Below are 13108 nucleotides of genomic sequence, written 5' to 3'. Positions count from 1 at the left end.
GAGACTCCAAATAAAAATAAAGGGCATAATGCATGTAGAAATAATTAAAAAATAGCCTTCAAAATCAAGTTAAGTCATCTTTGTGCATTGGTGGTGATTATTGGGAAATGGTGAGCCTCCTGTTGTCCAGAGAGGAAAAGAAATACTTTTTCTCCAAACTTAGGGATCTCTATTGCACTGTTTCTCTCTCAACACACATAGTGGCCAGGAGAGATATTAGCTACTTGCATTTTGAATATTTACAGTAAATTCCAGACAAACTTGAAACAGCCAGACATCTAGGGGAAAGGAGATGAATATACCAACCATGATAACATGTCTCACACCTACACTATTGGCGATGGTGGTTGGGAACACAGCCTCTAGAGTCAGCGTGATTCTAGAAACAGTTGAAAAACATTACCACTAACAAAAATCATGAGTTTTAAATCAATTTCCTTTGTTCGGTCTGCCAAATAATGTGTTCTTGAGGATAATTATCAGAACATTTCTACTCTTGTCAACTTTGCCTGACTTGCTGGCCTCCTGCCTCATGGTCTTCACACTCATTGTTCCCAAGCACAGAATGAACTTCCGCCAGAGGTCCACATGGTTTACTTTCTCACATCTTCAAAGCTGTGCTGAAATATGCAAAGACTATGTATATTTATGTAAATCTGCTCATTGTACAGGGTGAGGGGATATGTAGGACATACAGTTCAATGGAGTTACCACTAAACAAACAGTGAATTTAACTTCTTGATTCTATTTATAAAGGATAATACAGGCAGAAGGTTCTCTTAAGATTATACAAAAATTGCAGGTAAACTTCTAATTCCAGGTTATTTATGTATTCAAGATACTCCTACAAAGGCATAAGTATCAATAATGTTTTGGAATATAATTAATTCTCAGAACTAGTAGTTTTGAATGGATGGTTAGAGGTATTTAGGACATTCTGTCAACTGTTCTTATTGAAATGAGCTAAACCATTTTATGGATTTCACTATGGTCCCTTTCCTTCCTCAGGGTTTGTTGAAACTTAAAAGATGGTGATAGCAAAAAGATAGTCAAAAATGCAGGAAAATTTTTAAGTGATGTTTTCTACATGTGAAAGGACAGTATGTAGTAGTAAGTACAAAGAATATTCAAGAAAAAGTAACTCACTCCAATAACTGTTAAAATACCTCTGTGTCTTTAGGTAAATGTTCTTTACAAATAAAAACTCATTATTATTAAACCTCCATCTGCAGCTATATCTCTATCTCCAGTACTTACATAATAGAAATATACGGGACAGTCTATTCTTTACCTTGATTTTTTTTCTATTAAATGTTTGTTACCTACTAATATATAACAAACACCACCAAGACTTAATGTTTTAAAAATACCATGATTTATTATTTCTCATTATTCTGTAAGTTGACTGCATGGTTCTTCTGCTGGTCTTGCCTTAGGTCTTTTATGCATCTTCATCCAGCTGCTCAGATACAGCTGGGTTAGCACACTGTGAAAGGCCAGAGAGTCAATGTTTTCAGCTTTGCAGTCTACACAGTCTCTATCATAACTACTCAATTCTGATGTTTTAGCATGAAAACAGATATAGACAATATATGAACAAATGAACGTTACTGAGTTCCAATAAAACTTTATTCACAAAAGCAGGTAGTGGATCAGGTGTGATCAAATTGCTATATTTTGCATAACCCTGCCCAAGAGCACTAATTATTTATTCATTTAACAAACTTATGTAAAATCTGACTATGTACTGGTCAGTGCATAGGCTGGATTCACTTTTCCAGCAACTTCAGGTATTAGCATAGCCATTCTCTTTATGTCTTGTCTTGCATAATTGTAAAATATGACTTGAAGCTGACCTGAGGCATGGGTTTGCCTCTCGTTTGTAAACGAACTCACTATGGCACGTGGTATGGCAGGGCTGCCGCTTTGCACAAGTCTATCATAATGTCTTGCTTACATTTTCATGAGTTGAGTTTATGATGGACTGTGATTGAATGAAATATTTTTGTATCACTTCAGTCTAACAAATAATTCCATTTTTATTAATGAAGACTTAATATTTTAACATATTTTACTATCAAAATTTTAAAATATTGTGGTCAAAGTTAGGTTAGTTTGTCCATAAATGTTAATTGCTATATATACATACGTACATATATAAACTTGTCAATGTAAATTAACCAGTTTTGCCTCTTTCAAAAATTTTTGCTTGAATTTTATTTAACTTGAAATCACTATGTTAGAATAGTAGGTATACATTGTGATAATAATATTGAAATAATGATGAAACCAATGCTTTCATGAAAAATAATAAAGATAATAAAAATTGAATTAAGAATTAATGGAAAATCTGAATGGTCTAATAGAACAGGAAGATATTGAAAAATTTTAAGAGTATATACAATAATGATTATTGACTATGAAGATGGGAGGGATTCTTCAAACTTTCAATGAATGAATAACATTCAATGAATAAATACTTATTTTTAGAACCATATGAAGTGTTCCAGAGTATTAAAACAAAAGTTGTAAGAACTCACCATATTTCATAAATTCAAAATGGCATATTTTTTCTTTAAAAAATCTCTTAATATCTCTGAAGCAAGCAAAGTTTCCTCAATCCATATTTGTTTGTTTGCTTGCTTTAACAAATCCTTTTTGTCAGGCAATAATAAGAACATAGCTGCTACCTTTGCATAAATTTGGTCATAGCTGTTCATATTATTGTAACTTCAGTTATGTGTACAGTGTGTAAAAGAGTCTGACTTCTCAAAAGAAGGAACTTCACCAGCATAACAGAACTTCTCAAAGAAACATGAAAGGGGAAAGATTTCCCTCATATGAAAGAATTTTTTCCAGAGCTCAGGGAATATATAAGAGAAATGAGGCTGGTTCAAATTCATTTTGACTAGATGTCCAAGAGAACTATTTAACCCAGCAAAGCGTGTTAGTTCTTGATGTACTGCAGGAACGTGTCTCTGAACAATTAAAAGAAGAACATTGCCCAAAATAGAGTGACTTAGTTGTCATTCTTTGTAGCATAAGTGGGCAACCACCGAGACAACAATATCATGTGTAAAATAAAGATAACTTCTCTGAGTCAAAAAGTTATTCAGAAGAACTGATTCTGAAATTGAATATGTTTTAGGAATAATTTAACCATATTATTTTGTGTGCATTTAACATGGTATATCTCCTAATGTTTTTCATTACTAAATAAATAAATCAGTTAACAATTCAAGTAACTTGCTAAGTAACATTTAAATCTTCTCTAGAATTCATTTTGGTTTTAGGCATATCTCTATAATAATGTATTCAAAGAACTGTGCTCAAAGTTACATAGTATATTGCTTCATGGTATCAATTTAATAAACTGTTAGGGTCCTCTTTTGTATCTGATTTTATAGTCTGAGTTTTCAACCATTTATGTTTATTTTATTTTTTGAATATATAAGACAAATATGCTTCAACTCTCAAAAGAAATAATATGAAAAGAAACATTTAGGAAAATCTTACTCTCATTCTTATTCTTCACTGTGCTTCTAACTCTAAATATATTCTCGGAATCACTCCATATTGGTTTATACAAATCTTCCTCACCCTTTTTATAGCTGCATACTATTCTATTGTAGGGATGTCTCCTGTGGATGGGAGTTTGGATTGTTTTCAACATTTTGCTACTACACATAAAGACAAAATGAATATCTCTGTGCACATTTTGTTTTGTTTGTTCAGTTTTACACCTCTACAAATAAAAATTGCATTTACAGTGCATTCTTTTTTTTTTTTTTTTTGTGAGGAAAATCAGCCCTGAGCTATTATCCATGCTAATCATCCTCTTTTTTGCTAAGGAAGACCGGCTCTGAGCTAACATCTATTGCCAATCCTCCTCCTTTTTTTTTCCCTCAAAGCCCCAGTAGATAGTTGTATGTCATAGTTGCACATCCTTCTAGTTGCTGTATGTGGGACACGGCCTCAGCATGGCCGGAGAAGCAGTGCGTCGGTGCATGCCCGGGATCCGAACCCGGGCCGCCAGTAGCGGAGTGCACGCACTTAACCGCTAAGCCATGGGGCCGGCCCTATGGTGCATTCTTAAAAGTGACATTGTTGGGCCAAAAAGTAAGTAAATACGTACCTTTTTTTAGACGTTGCTACATGTCCTCCAGCAGTTCATAAGAGTACGTTTTTCTACAGACTCCTCAATAGTGTGTAGTAAACTTTTGAAATTTTTGCCTATGTGATGCATGAGAAATAGTATCTCAGTGAAGTCGTAATTTTTCTTTTTCTTTTTTTTTGTCACTGAAAGAATAATTTATTGCTTACATTTCCCAAGAGAAGGGAGAATACCATGCCATGCAGGGCCACAGGGGAAGCATCAGGTTTCGGACAGGAGGCAAAAGCAGGAGCATGAGGAAAGCCTGGACCAAAGCCTTTATTGGGGTTTCCAAAGGTAAGGCAGAGCAAACGGCTTATGACAGGCTAGTTTGAATAGTACTGGTGGGCTTTGGGCTATACAAGTCTCTAGTTGCCAAATACCTGGCCCCAGCATGATTTAGGGCAGGGGAAATATTGGCTTGGTGTGTGAGAGTTAGATAAAGGGAATGGTTTGGGATCTAGACTGAGAATTGGTTGGTTTGCATATGAAAGGCATGCTTTCAGTGTGCCTTTGCTATCTCTAAGAATTAGCTAGCCCTGGGAAGGTCAGTCTTTCTTCAGCCAGCAAGATTCTTAAGATGTCATATCATAAGATATAGAAGATAAAAAATATTATTAATACATTCTGCCTAGCTATGAATGAATGAACTAGGTGACTTCAAAACTTATTACCTTAGGGTACATTTCATCCATGGCCGGATATAGAAAAAATACAGTCCTTCACATCATTTAATAGTTTTGGGTTTTCAAGGAGCTCCTAGATGCTATGTTAATGACTCTGAAGCACTATTCTTATAATTTGAGTAATGTGCCACCGGATGGTGCTGAGCCTCTTGTCCGGCCTGGTTGAACACTCTGGCTTCCTGTAGGGTGGATAACTGAGCATTAGCTAATTTTCCATTCATGTTATACTTTCCCCGACCAAGATATATCTCTTCAGGATAGCAGTTTAAACACTAGATAGTTCTATATTCATAGAAAGATATCAAATATTTGTAGTAAGATTTAAAGAAATATACCTACCTGAGTATAATTCAATATCTTTTTGCTCTTCAATCATTATCAAGTATAATCTGATTCTGAAAGTTACTGGGTTTTTTTCACGTCTGAGTTAATCAAAAGACTGTGGTAGTTGTAGTGATGGTGGTGTGCTTTAGAACAGCTTGTCATGAAAAGTCTTTAGAGATAGCACCTATTCAGGCTTTGATGCGTTTCTAATAAGATAATGCTTGGCATTAACACTTCTCAGGAGAAAGGTCTTATTTACATTTCCTTGTTTGTTTTTGTTTTGCCGTGTCTATGTTTTCTTCTCCACATAAACAGACAAAGAAAGAGAAAAACATAGTGGGGTAAAAAAAAACCACTGGCCTGTGTAAAAATTCTATGATTTTTAGGAAAAATTTTCAGGAAAAATTCTTTTCCTAATCTGCAGATAGCTTGTAAATCACATTCACGGTCCCTGTCACCAGTTATAGGTTTTAAGTGTTTACGTTTTTATTATTACTATTGAGATATAATTGACAGAACATTATATTCATTTCAGGTGTAAAACATAATGATTCAATATTTGTATATATTGTGAAATGATCACAATAAGTCTAGTTAACATCCATGACCACACATAGTTAAATTTTTTTTTGTGATAAGAACTTTAAGGATTAACTCTTAGCAACTTTCAAATATGCAATACAGTATTATTATAATTACTATACTGTACATTACATCCCTATAACATTTATCTTATAACTAGAAGTTTGTATCTTTTGAGCCCCTTCACTGATTTCATCTACACCTCCTCCCTCAGCCTCTGGCAATTACCTGTTTTCTATATCTATGAGCTTGATTTTTCTTTTTTTTAAGATTCCACATGTAAGTAAGATCATACAGTATTTGCCTTTCTCTGACTTATTTCACTTAGCATAATGCCCTCAAGGTCTAGCCATATTGTCACAAATGGCAAGATTTCCTTCTTTTTTATGGCTAATATTCCATTGTATATGTATATATACTCACCACATTTTCTTTGTTCATTCATTCATCAGTGGACATTTAGGTGGCTTCTATGTCTTAGCTATCGTAAATAATGCTGCAATGAACATGGGAGTGCATATATCTTTTTGAGTTAGTGTTTTTGTTTTCTTTGAATAAAATGCTCAGAAGTGGAATTGCTGAATCATATGGTAGTTCTATTTTTAATTGAGGAAACTCCATACTGTTTTCCATAGCGGCTGAACCAATTTGCAATCCCACCAACAGTGCACAAGAGTTTCCTTTTGTCCATATCTTTGCCAACACTTATTATTTCTTGTCTTTTTGATAATAGCCATTCTACCAGGTATGAGGTGATATCTCACTGTGGTTTTGATTTGCATTTTCCTGATGATTAGTGATGCTGAGCACATTTTCAAGTACCTGTTGGCCATCTGTACCATGTTTAAGTCTTTAATTCATTTTGAGTTAATTTTTGTATATGGTATAAGATAGAGGTTCAGTTTCATTGTTTTGCATGTAGCTGTTCAGTTTTCCCAACACCAAGAGACTGACCTTTCTCCGTTGAGTATTCTTGGCTCCTTTGCCATAAATTAATTGGCCATATATGCATGTGTTTATTTTTGGGCCCTCTATTCTGTTCCAGTGATCTATATATCTGTTTTTATGCCAGTACCATACTATTTTGAGTACTATAACTTTGTAATATACAGTCAGGTGTCACTTGCTGGGGATAAGTTCTGAGAAATGTATCATTAGGTGATTTCATCATTATGCCAACATCATAGAGTGTACTTAAACTTAGACCACACACCTAGGCTATGCGGTATTAATCTTATGTGACCACCATCACATATGCAGTCTGTCGTTGACCCAAACGTTATTATACAGCACATGACTATAGTTTGAAATCAGGAAGCTTGGTGGATCTAGATTTGTTCTTTTTTCTCGATTCCTGCGGCTATTTGAGGTCTTTTGTTGTTCTATACATATTTTAGAATTGTTTTTTCTATTTCTATGAAAAATGCCATTGGAATTTTGTTAGGGATTGCATTGAATCTGCAGATTGCTTTGGGTATTATGGACATTTTAACAATATTAATTCTTCTGATCCATGAGCACAGAATATCTTTCTGTTATGTCTTCTTCAGTTTCTTTCATCAATGTCTTATAGTTTTCAGGGTACATGTCTTTCACTTCTTTGGTTAAACTTATTCTTAGGTATTTTATTCTTTTTTATATAATTGTAAAAGAGATTGTTTTCTATACAATTGTAAATGTGATTGTTTTCTTAATTTCTCTTTTAATAGTTCACTATTAGTATATCAAAACAACAGATTTTTGCATATTGATTTTGTATCTTGCAACTTTACTGAATTTGTTGATTAGTTCTAACAGTTTTTTGGTGGAGTCTTGAGGGTTTCCTGTATTGACTATCATGTCGTCTGCAAATAGTGTCAGTTTTACTTCCCTTAATTTTTCTTTTAATATGTCTAATGGATATATGTATATCTTTCTCTTTGAATCTTTTTATGTCTTTTGCTCATTTTTCTATACAGATTTTCTATTATATCTCAATTTTAAGAATTATTTGTCTGTAATATGTTAATCTCAACATGCTCCCAGTTTTTACTTGTCGTTTGACTTTTTGACTTTATGTTCGTTTTTTTGATACATTAGGGTAAAGGTATTTTTCCTTGTTTCCCTATTCTTGCTTCCCCAGCTATAATAAAATAAAAAGAAAGGATCCAAAAAACGAAAAAGAGAATGAGTGAAATTAATAGGTCATTATATCCTGTCCAGTGCTGGGGGGAGGAGAATAAAATGAATATTAAATCTGATCTCAATTGAAGTTATAAATGAGGCAAAACAGAACAAAAAATGGTTTTACCTGAAAATTACTAATAGGCCCTGGATTCAACCCAAGGTGGTATTGGTCAGTGAGAAGGAAGACAACAGAGCATGATTGAAGGCGAGAATAGGAACAGGGAATAACAAATGAACAACAACAAATGAAAAACATTCAGCTTGGAAACCTCAGTGTGCAGACTGTTCATAAGCTACACTATGTATTAATATATGGAGAGAAAAATCTCAATGAAATTAAACACACAAAAATTGCTTTCCCTGAATAATTAGAATTGAGGTAGCTTTTTATTTTTAGTTACTTTTCAATTTTTTCTTTAAATGAGTTTCAGTGAGTTTGCATCATTTAGTGATCAGAAAAATAAGTATCAAAATGTTAGTCAAGTCAAATATAAAGCTATAACTCCTTTGAGTTGCCATATGAAATATGGCAATGCTGATGATATTTACATAATTTGTACTAGTCATGTATTCCCATGTATTTAATAAGAATAATGTTTTAGAAACATTAGAATATCCAATTGGCCCAAGTGATAAAATTATCTTGATTTTCTTCCCACACACTGAAATGTGAAACGAAAACCATATAGGTATTATAATTCATCTGCTAAATTGTTAAATACATTTCAAGAATAAAGTCTGAGTTTCCTTCCTATAGACATCTAGAAGCTAACATTAAAAAATAACTTACTAAGTTTAAATATATAATCACCTTATCTATAATATACACTAAAGCATGCATATGTGTGTATGTGGTATGTAAATTTGGTGAATGTGAAAGATGTGAATCAGTTACCACTGCTGCTAGTAATAGGCATACTGAATAATAACATTTGTATCTATAAACCCTCATAACATATAAAGAGAGTAGAAGTAAAGCAAACTGATTGGTTAGTATGTTGTAAATATATTATAAAAAGGAAAAGGCCATGAAGTATTTAATGTAATTGTAAAAATTATTTAAAATCTATATTACTATAAATAATCTCACTGAAAGGTGATAGTTTGAATATATTTTTTCAATAAAAGATAATTTACAAATCACATGGTAATATGACTTTGGTACTCATCAGTGCCTCGTCTGAATCTAACTGTTGTCTTAATCAGTGTTGATTAAATTAGCTTAATTTTTAATAAAGACCGCAGATATATAACAGTTATGGAAATAGATAGCAAATGGCCGGTCAAAGGGGTGCTTAAATTACTACGAGAAGTAACCCCAAACATCTCATGTTCAAAGAATTATCTAATAATATAGCATAGCAGGTGGTAAATGAGCTAATAAAGTAAGTAATATAATTCTATGTTGGAGTCCAAACACAAGTGTTAAAATAACATTTAACATTAAGATTGCACTAATTTATATAAGATGTTTGGCAGGAAGAGAATGCATTGTGTTATAACAGAAATTATAGCAGGAATAATCTCATTATTTGTGTCATTTAGATAGCCTGAAATTCTAGATATGATATTTGGAAACTGTTAAATTTATATCTGTGAAAATTTTATTATAAAACAAGACTAGAAAGGAAAAGTATATAGTAAGCTGGTTCATCTGTCATCTCAATGCTTAGCAGGGTGTCATATTTAATGAAACTAATTAAGGCTGAAATTTAACATATTTTTAATTAAAAATAATTTTTATTTGGCCAGTGACTAATTTTATACCACCCTTCCTTCATTGTTTCCTCGGTCTCAAAACAGGTCTACTTGGTCCTTTTTGTTGAAACGTTTTACGACAATGTCCAACTGTGGGCATTCCTCAAAGTTTGAACATAGCCTTGTGCTTTTTCCTACTGTAATTCTATCCAGGTGAACTCAGTATTCATATCTTCAGAAAATCATTCCAATCTTCCTGACCAGATCAAATATGCCCTATAATGTGCTTCCTACCATCACGAACCTCTCCTTTGTAAGCTTAACTGTGGTTGTAATTTTACATCTCTGTGTGGGTTAATTAACGCTCACTTCACCCCCAAACTTAAATTCCACTAAGACAGTAACTACGTCTATTCTTCTTTACCTTTTCATCCCCATCATATATCTTAATTCCTTGTGCATAGTAGAAAATCAATAAATACTTCTTAGATGAATGAATGAGTAAATGAATCTTTTTTTCTTAAGTCCTTCTCTTCTGTTAGCGATACCTCAGTTTTTCCATTCTCCTTTTTTGGAGAATGTAGAATTATCTGTTTATTTTCTCTATTTTACTTCTCATTTGAAATTGTCACTCAGTATTTTTGTTTTTTCAAAAAAGCCTGTATATACTAATCATGGAGCAACTTTTAGGTCTCATGTAATTTTCATTACTCTTGTTACACCTATTATTATTATTCAAAATATCTTATCTACTTCCTTAGCTTATATTAACCCCTCAACCTTGGATTGTTGCAGTGGGCTCCAGGCTAGTCTTGCTCTCTCTTACTTCATTTTATTGGCTTAAATTTGCCTGACTCATTTTAATTTATATCTCCTTCCATCAATTCAATGTTAATTCTGCTACTTACAAAATCATGTACAAGCAACCTGACTTTCAAGTCACATAATACAGTGTCTGCAGTATGTAATTGACCTTATATACCGTATATTTACAACTCATGCATCTTCCTCTATAGATTATGCCCTCTCCTTATATGCCTTTTCCTCTTGCCTTTATTTACACTATTCTATCAGCTCAAACTCATTTATTCTCTCTGCCATATATCTTTTCACCAAACCATGGCATTTAAGAAATATTACAATATGTTTAAAGACCAAAAATAATTTTAAGTATCCTTTCATAAGATTCTAGGGAAAGTCTGGGAGTTTAATATATTTAACATATTACACGTAATAGGGAGAAATATTACACAGATGCTATTTTAATAAATTAATCAATCATAATGAAACAGAAGAAATTGTATGCGTAAGCAAGTATTTACTATTCAGTCAAATAGTTCATAAATAGTCATAAAGTGATACTCATAAATTTCATTCAGTGATGGATATTTGGATCATGTTGCTGATGTTAATATTTCTAATTCAATCATGAGATATCTGTTAATCATATAAATTCTGTGTTTGAACATTAAGAAAAGTGCTCACTCTTTCAGAAATGAGTAATTTTTACTGACATATCAAAGAAATCCCTTTCTTGGGACTCATAAGCTCCTCAGGCCCCCACCTTTTTAAAACATAAATGGTTTGTGAGAAATGTTTAAATTTGCTAGAAGAAGCCTGTTTTATTAAATACTAATTATACTTAAATTTAAAATAAATAATTATTATATAATATAAATCAACAAATTGAATTGATATGTTTGGTTATAACATTTTCTTAAAGTGAATCCTGCCTGTCATTTATTAAAAGTGTACTCTCTGATTGAACTCTTTGGTGAACTTCATCAAGTACTCCAGCTGAGTAGAATGGCAATGAAGAAGCTGCAGTTATGCCTGTTGATTACTTAACCTTGTTCATTTACAGCGTATTTTGATGTACATCAGTCCTAAACTAATCTTAAGCTATTAATAAAATGATGATAAACAACACTCTAGCAGAGTCACTCACTAAATTTGAGGACTACACTCAATTCTTCTTAATGGTGATACTAATCTCTATACTTAGTTTTATGATTTCTAACTATTTTACTATACAAGCACTACATGTTCATCAGATAAAAAATAATAGAAAATTAGGAGAAATAGAGAGAACCATTCCTGAGGGATATTTTTCCACCACATAATTTAAAATCTTTTGCTATGATTTAACCTGCTACTCTCATTTTCTCATCTCTGTGGGAAGAGAAGGAATGAGTGTAAGTTATCAAGAGTTACTATCATTGTTTTACACACAGTGATTTTTTATTTCTTTGTTTATTTTGGTTTTGTTATTTCAGTTTTTTGGTCTTCTTTACTTCATGTAATACATATCTTCCACTGGAATCATTTCCTGCTACCTGAAATACATTCTCTAAAATTTCCTTCAGTATGGGTCTCCTGGTAGTGAACGCTCTTAGTTTTTATTTACCGCAATGCCATTTTTTCTCCAAACTTGACAGCTACTCTCACTGGTTATAGAATTCTAACTAGGGAATTTTTTTTTTTTTTTTTTTAGCAGATTGAAGATATTTTACTGTCTTCTGGCTCTCAGATGTCAATATTTTGAAGGTAATTGTTTTTGTCTACTTTTATATTTTTCTCTTTGATTTTCTGTAATTTCAATCAGATGTGTCTAGGTGTTCATTTCTTGTTGTCCCTTTGACATGTTTTTATGTTTTATTCATTCTTGGTATGTTTATGTATAAATTTACATTTTATTAATTGATTCAAATAACATAGGCTGCCTCTACTACAAAAAGGAAGCCCCATATATCTTTTGTTAATATTTTGTGTGACTTCTAAGTCCTGTTTTAGTTTCTAGGAAGAGTTTAAATCTAGTTAGTTTGATGTTTTTAACATAAAAATGACAATTGTCCCTGCTTATTTGCTTCCAAAAGAACTAAGATTCCAAAGATTCCTAAAAAATTGGTTACCCTTAAATTATAACTTGAAATGTGAGGGAAGACATTTCATTTACAATTCAAAATGGAAAAATATTTTCACAAAAATGTAACAAGTTAACTATATCAGAATTCTTTTTGTATTTGTTTTCTTGTACTTTAAAACTTAATGTTAAAATATTTGATTAGTTTGTATGATGGTTTGAATTTTTTCTGCTACTCCCAACATTTCTGTATGTTTTTCTAGACGATCAACATGTGGTACATTATTAGAATTATATCAATTTCCTAATCAAAGACAGACATGTGAAGAATAGCATTCTCAGGAGGAAAAGGGCAGAACTGTCCAGAGTATAAAAATCATGTATTTCAGATAAGAATTCACTTTTCATTTTAATTTTTCAGTTCATATATTTTACTTAAAATCATGAATATATAAAAAGTAACAGAGTATAATTAACATTTTGCTATGAGCTAACAAGATTGCAATTTAAGTTGCTTTTACCAAAAATGCAATATATATTTTACGTAGAAAGTAACCACACAACTTTTAAAGTTATCTTTATACGTCGTTGAATATAGAGTGTAGGTTATCTTTGAAAATCATAGTATATCCTGAA

Source organism: Diceros bicornis, chromosome 11, assembly GCF_020826845.1.
Source record: "Diceros bicornis minor isolate mBicDic1 chromosome 11, mDicBic1.mat.cur, whole genome shotgun sequence".
Classification (NCBI taxonomy): Eukaryota; Metazoa; Chordata; class Mammalia; order Perissodactyla; family Rhinocerotidae; genus Diceros; species Diceros bicornis.
The sequence above is the reverse complement of the archived record's forward strand: the minus strand, read 5'-3'. Positions refer to the sequence as shown.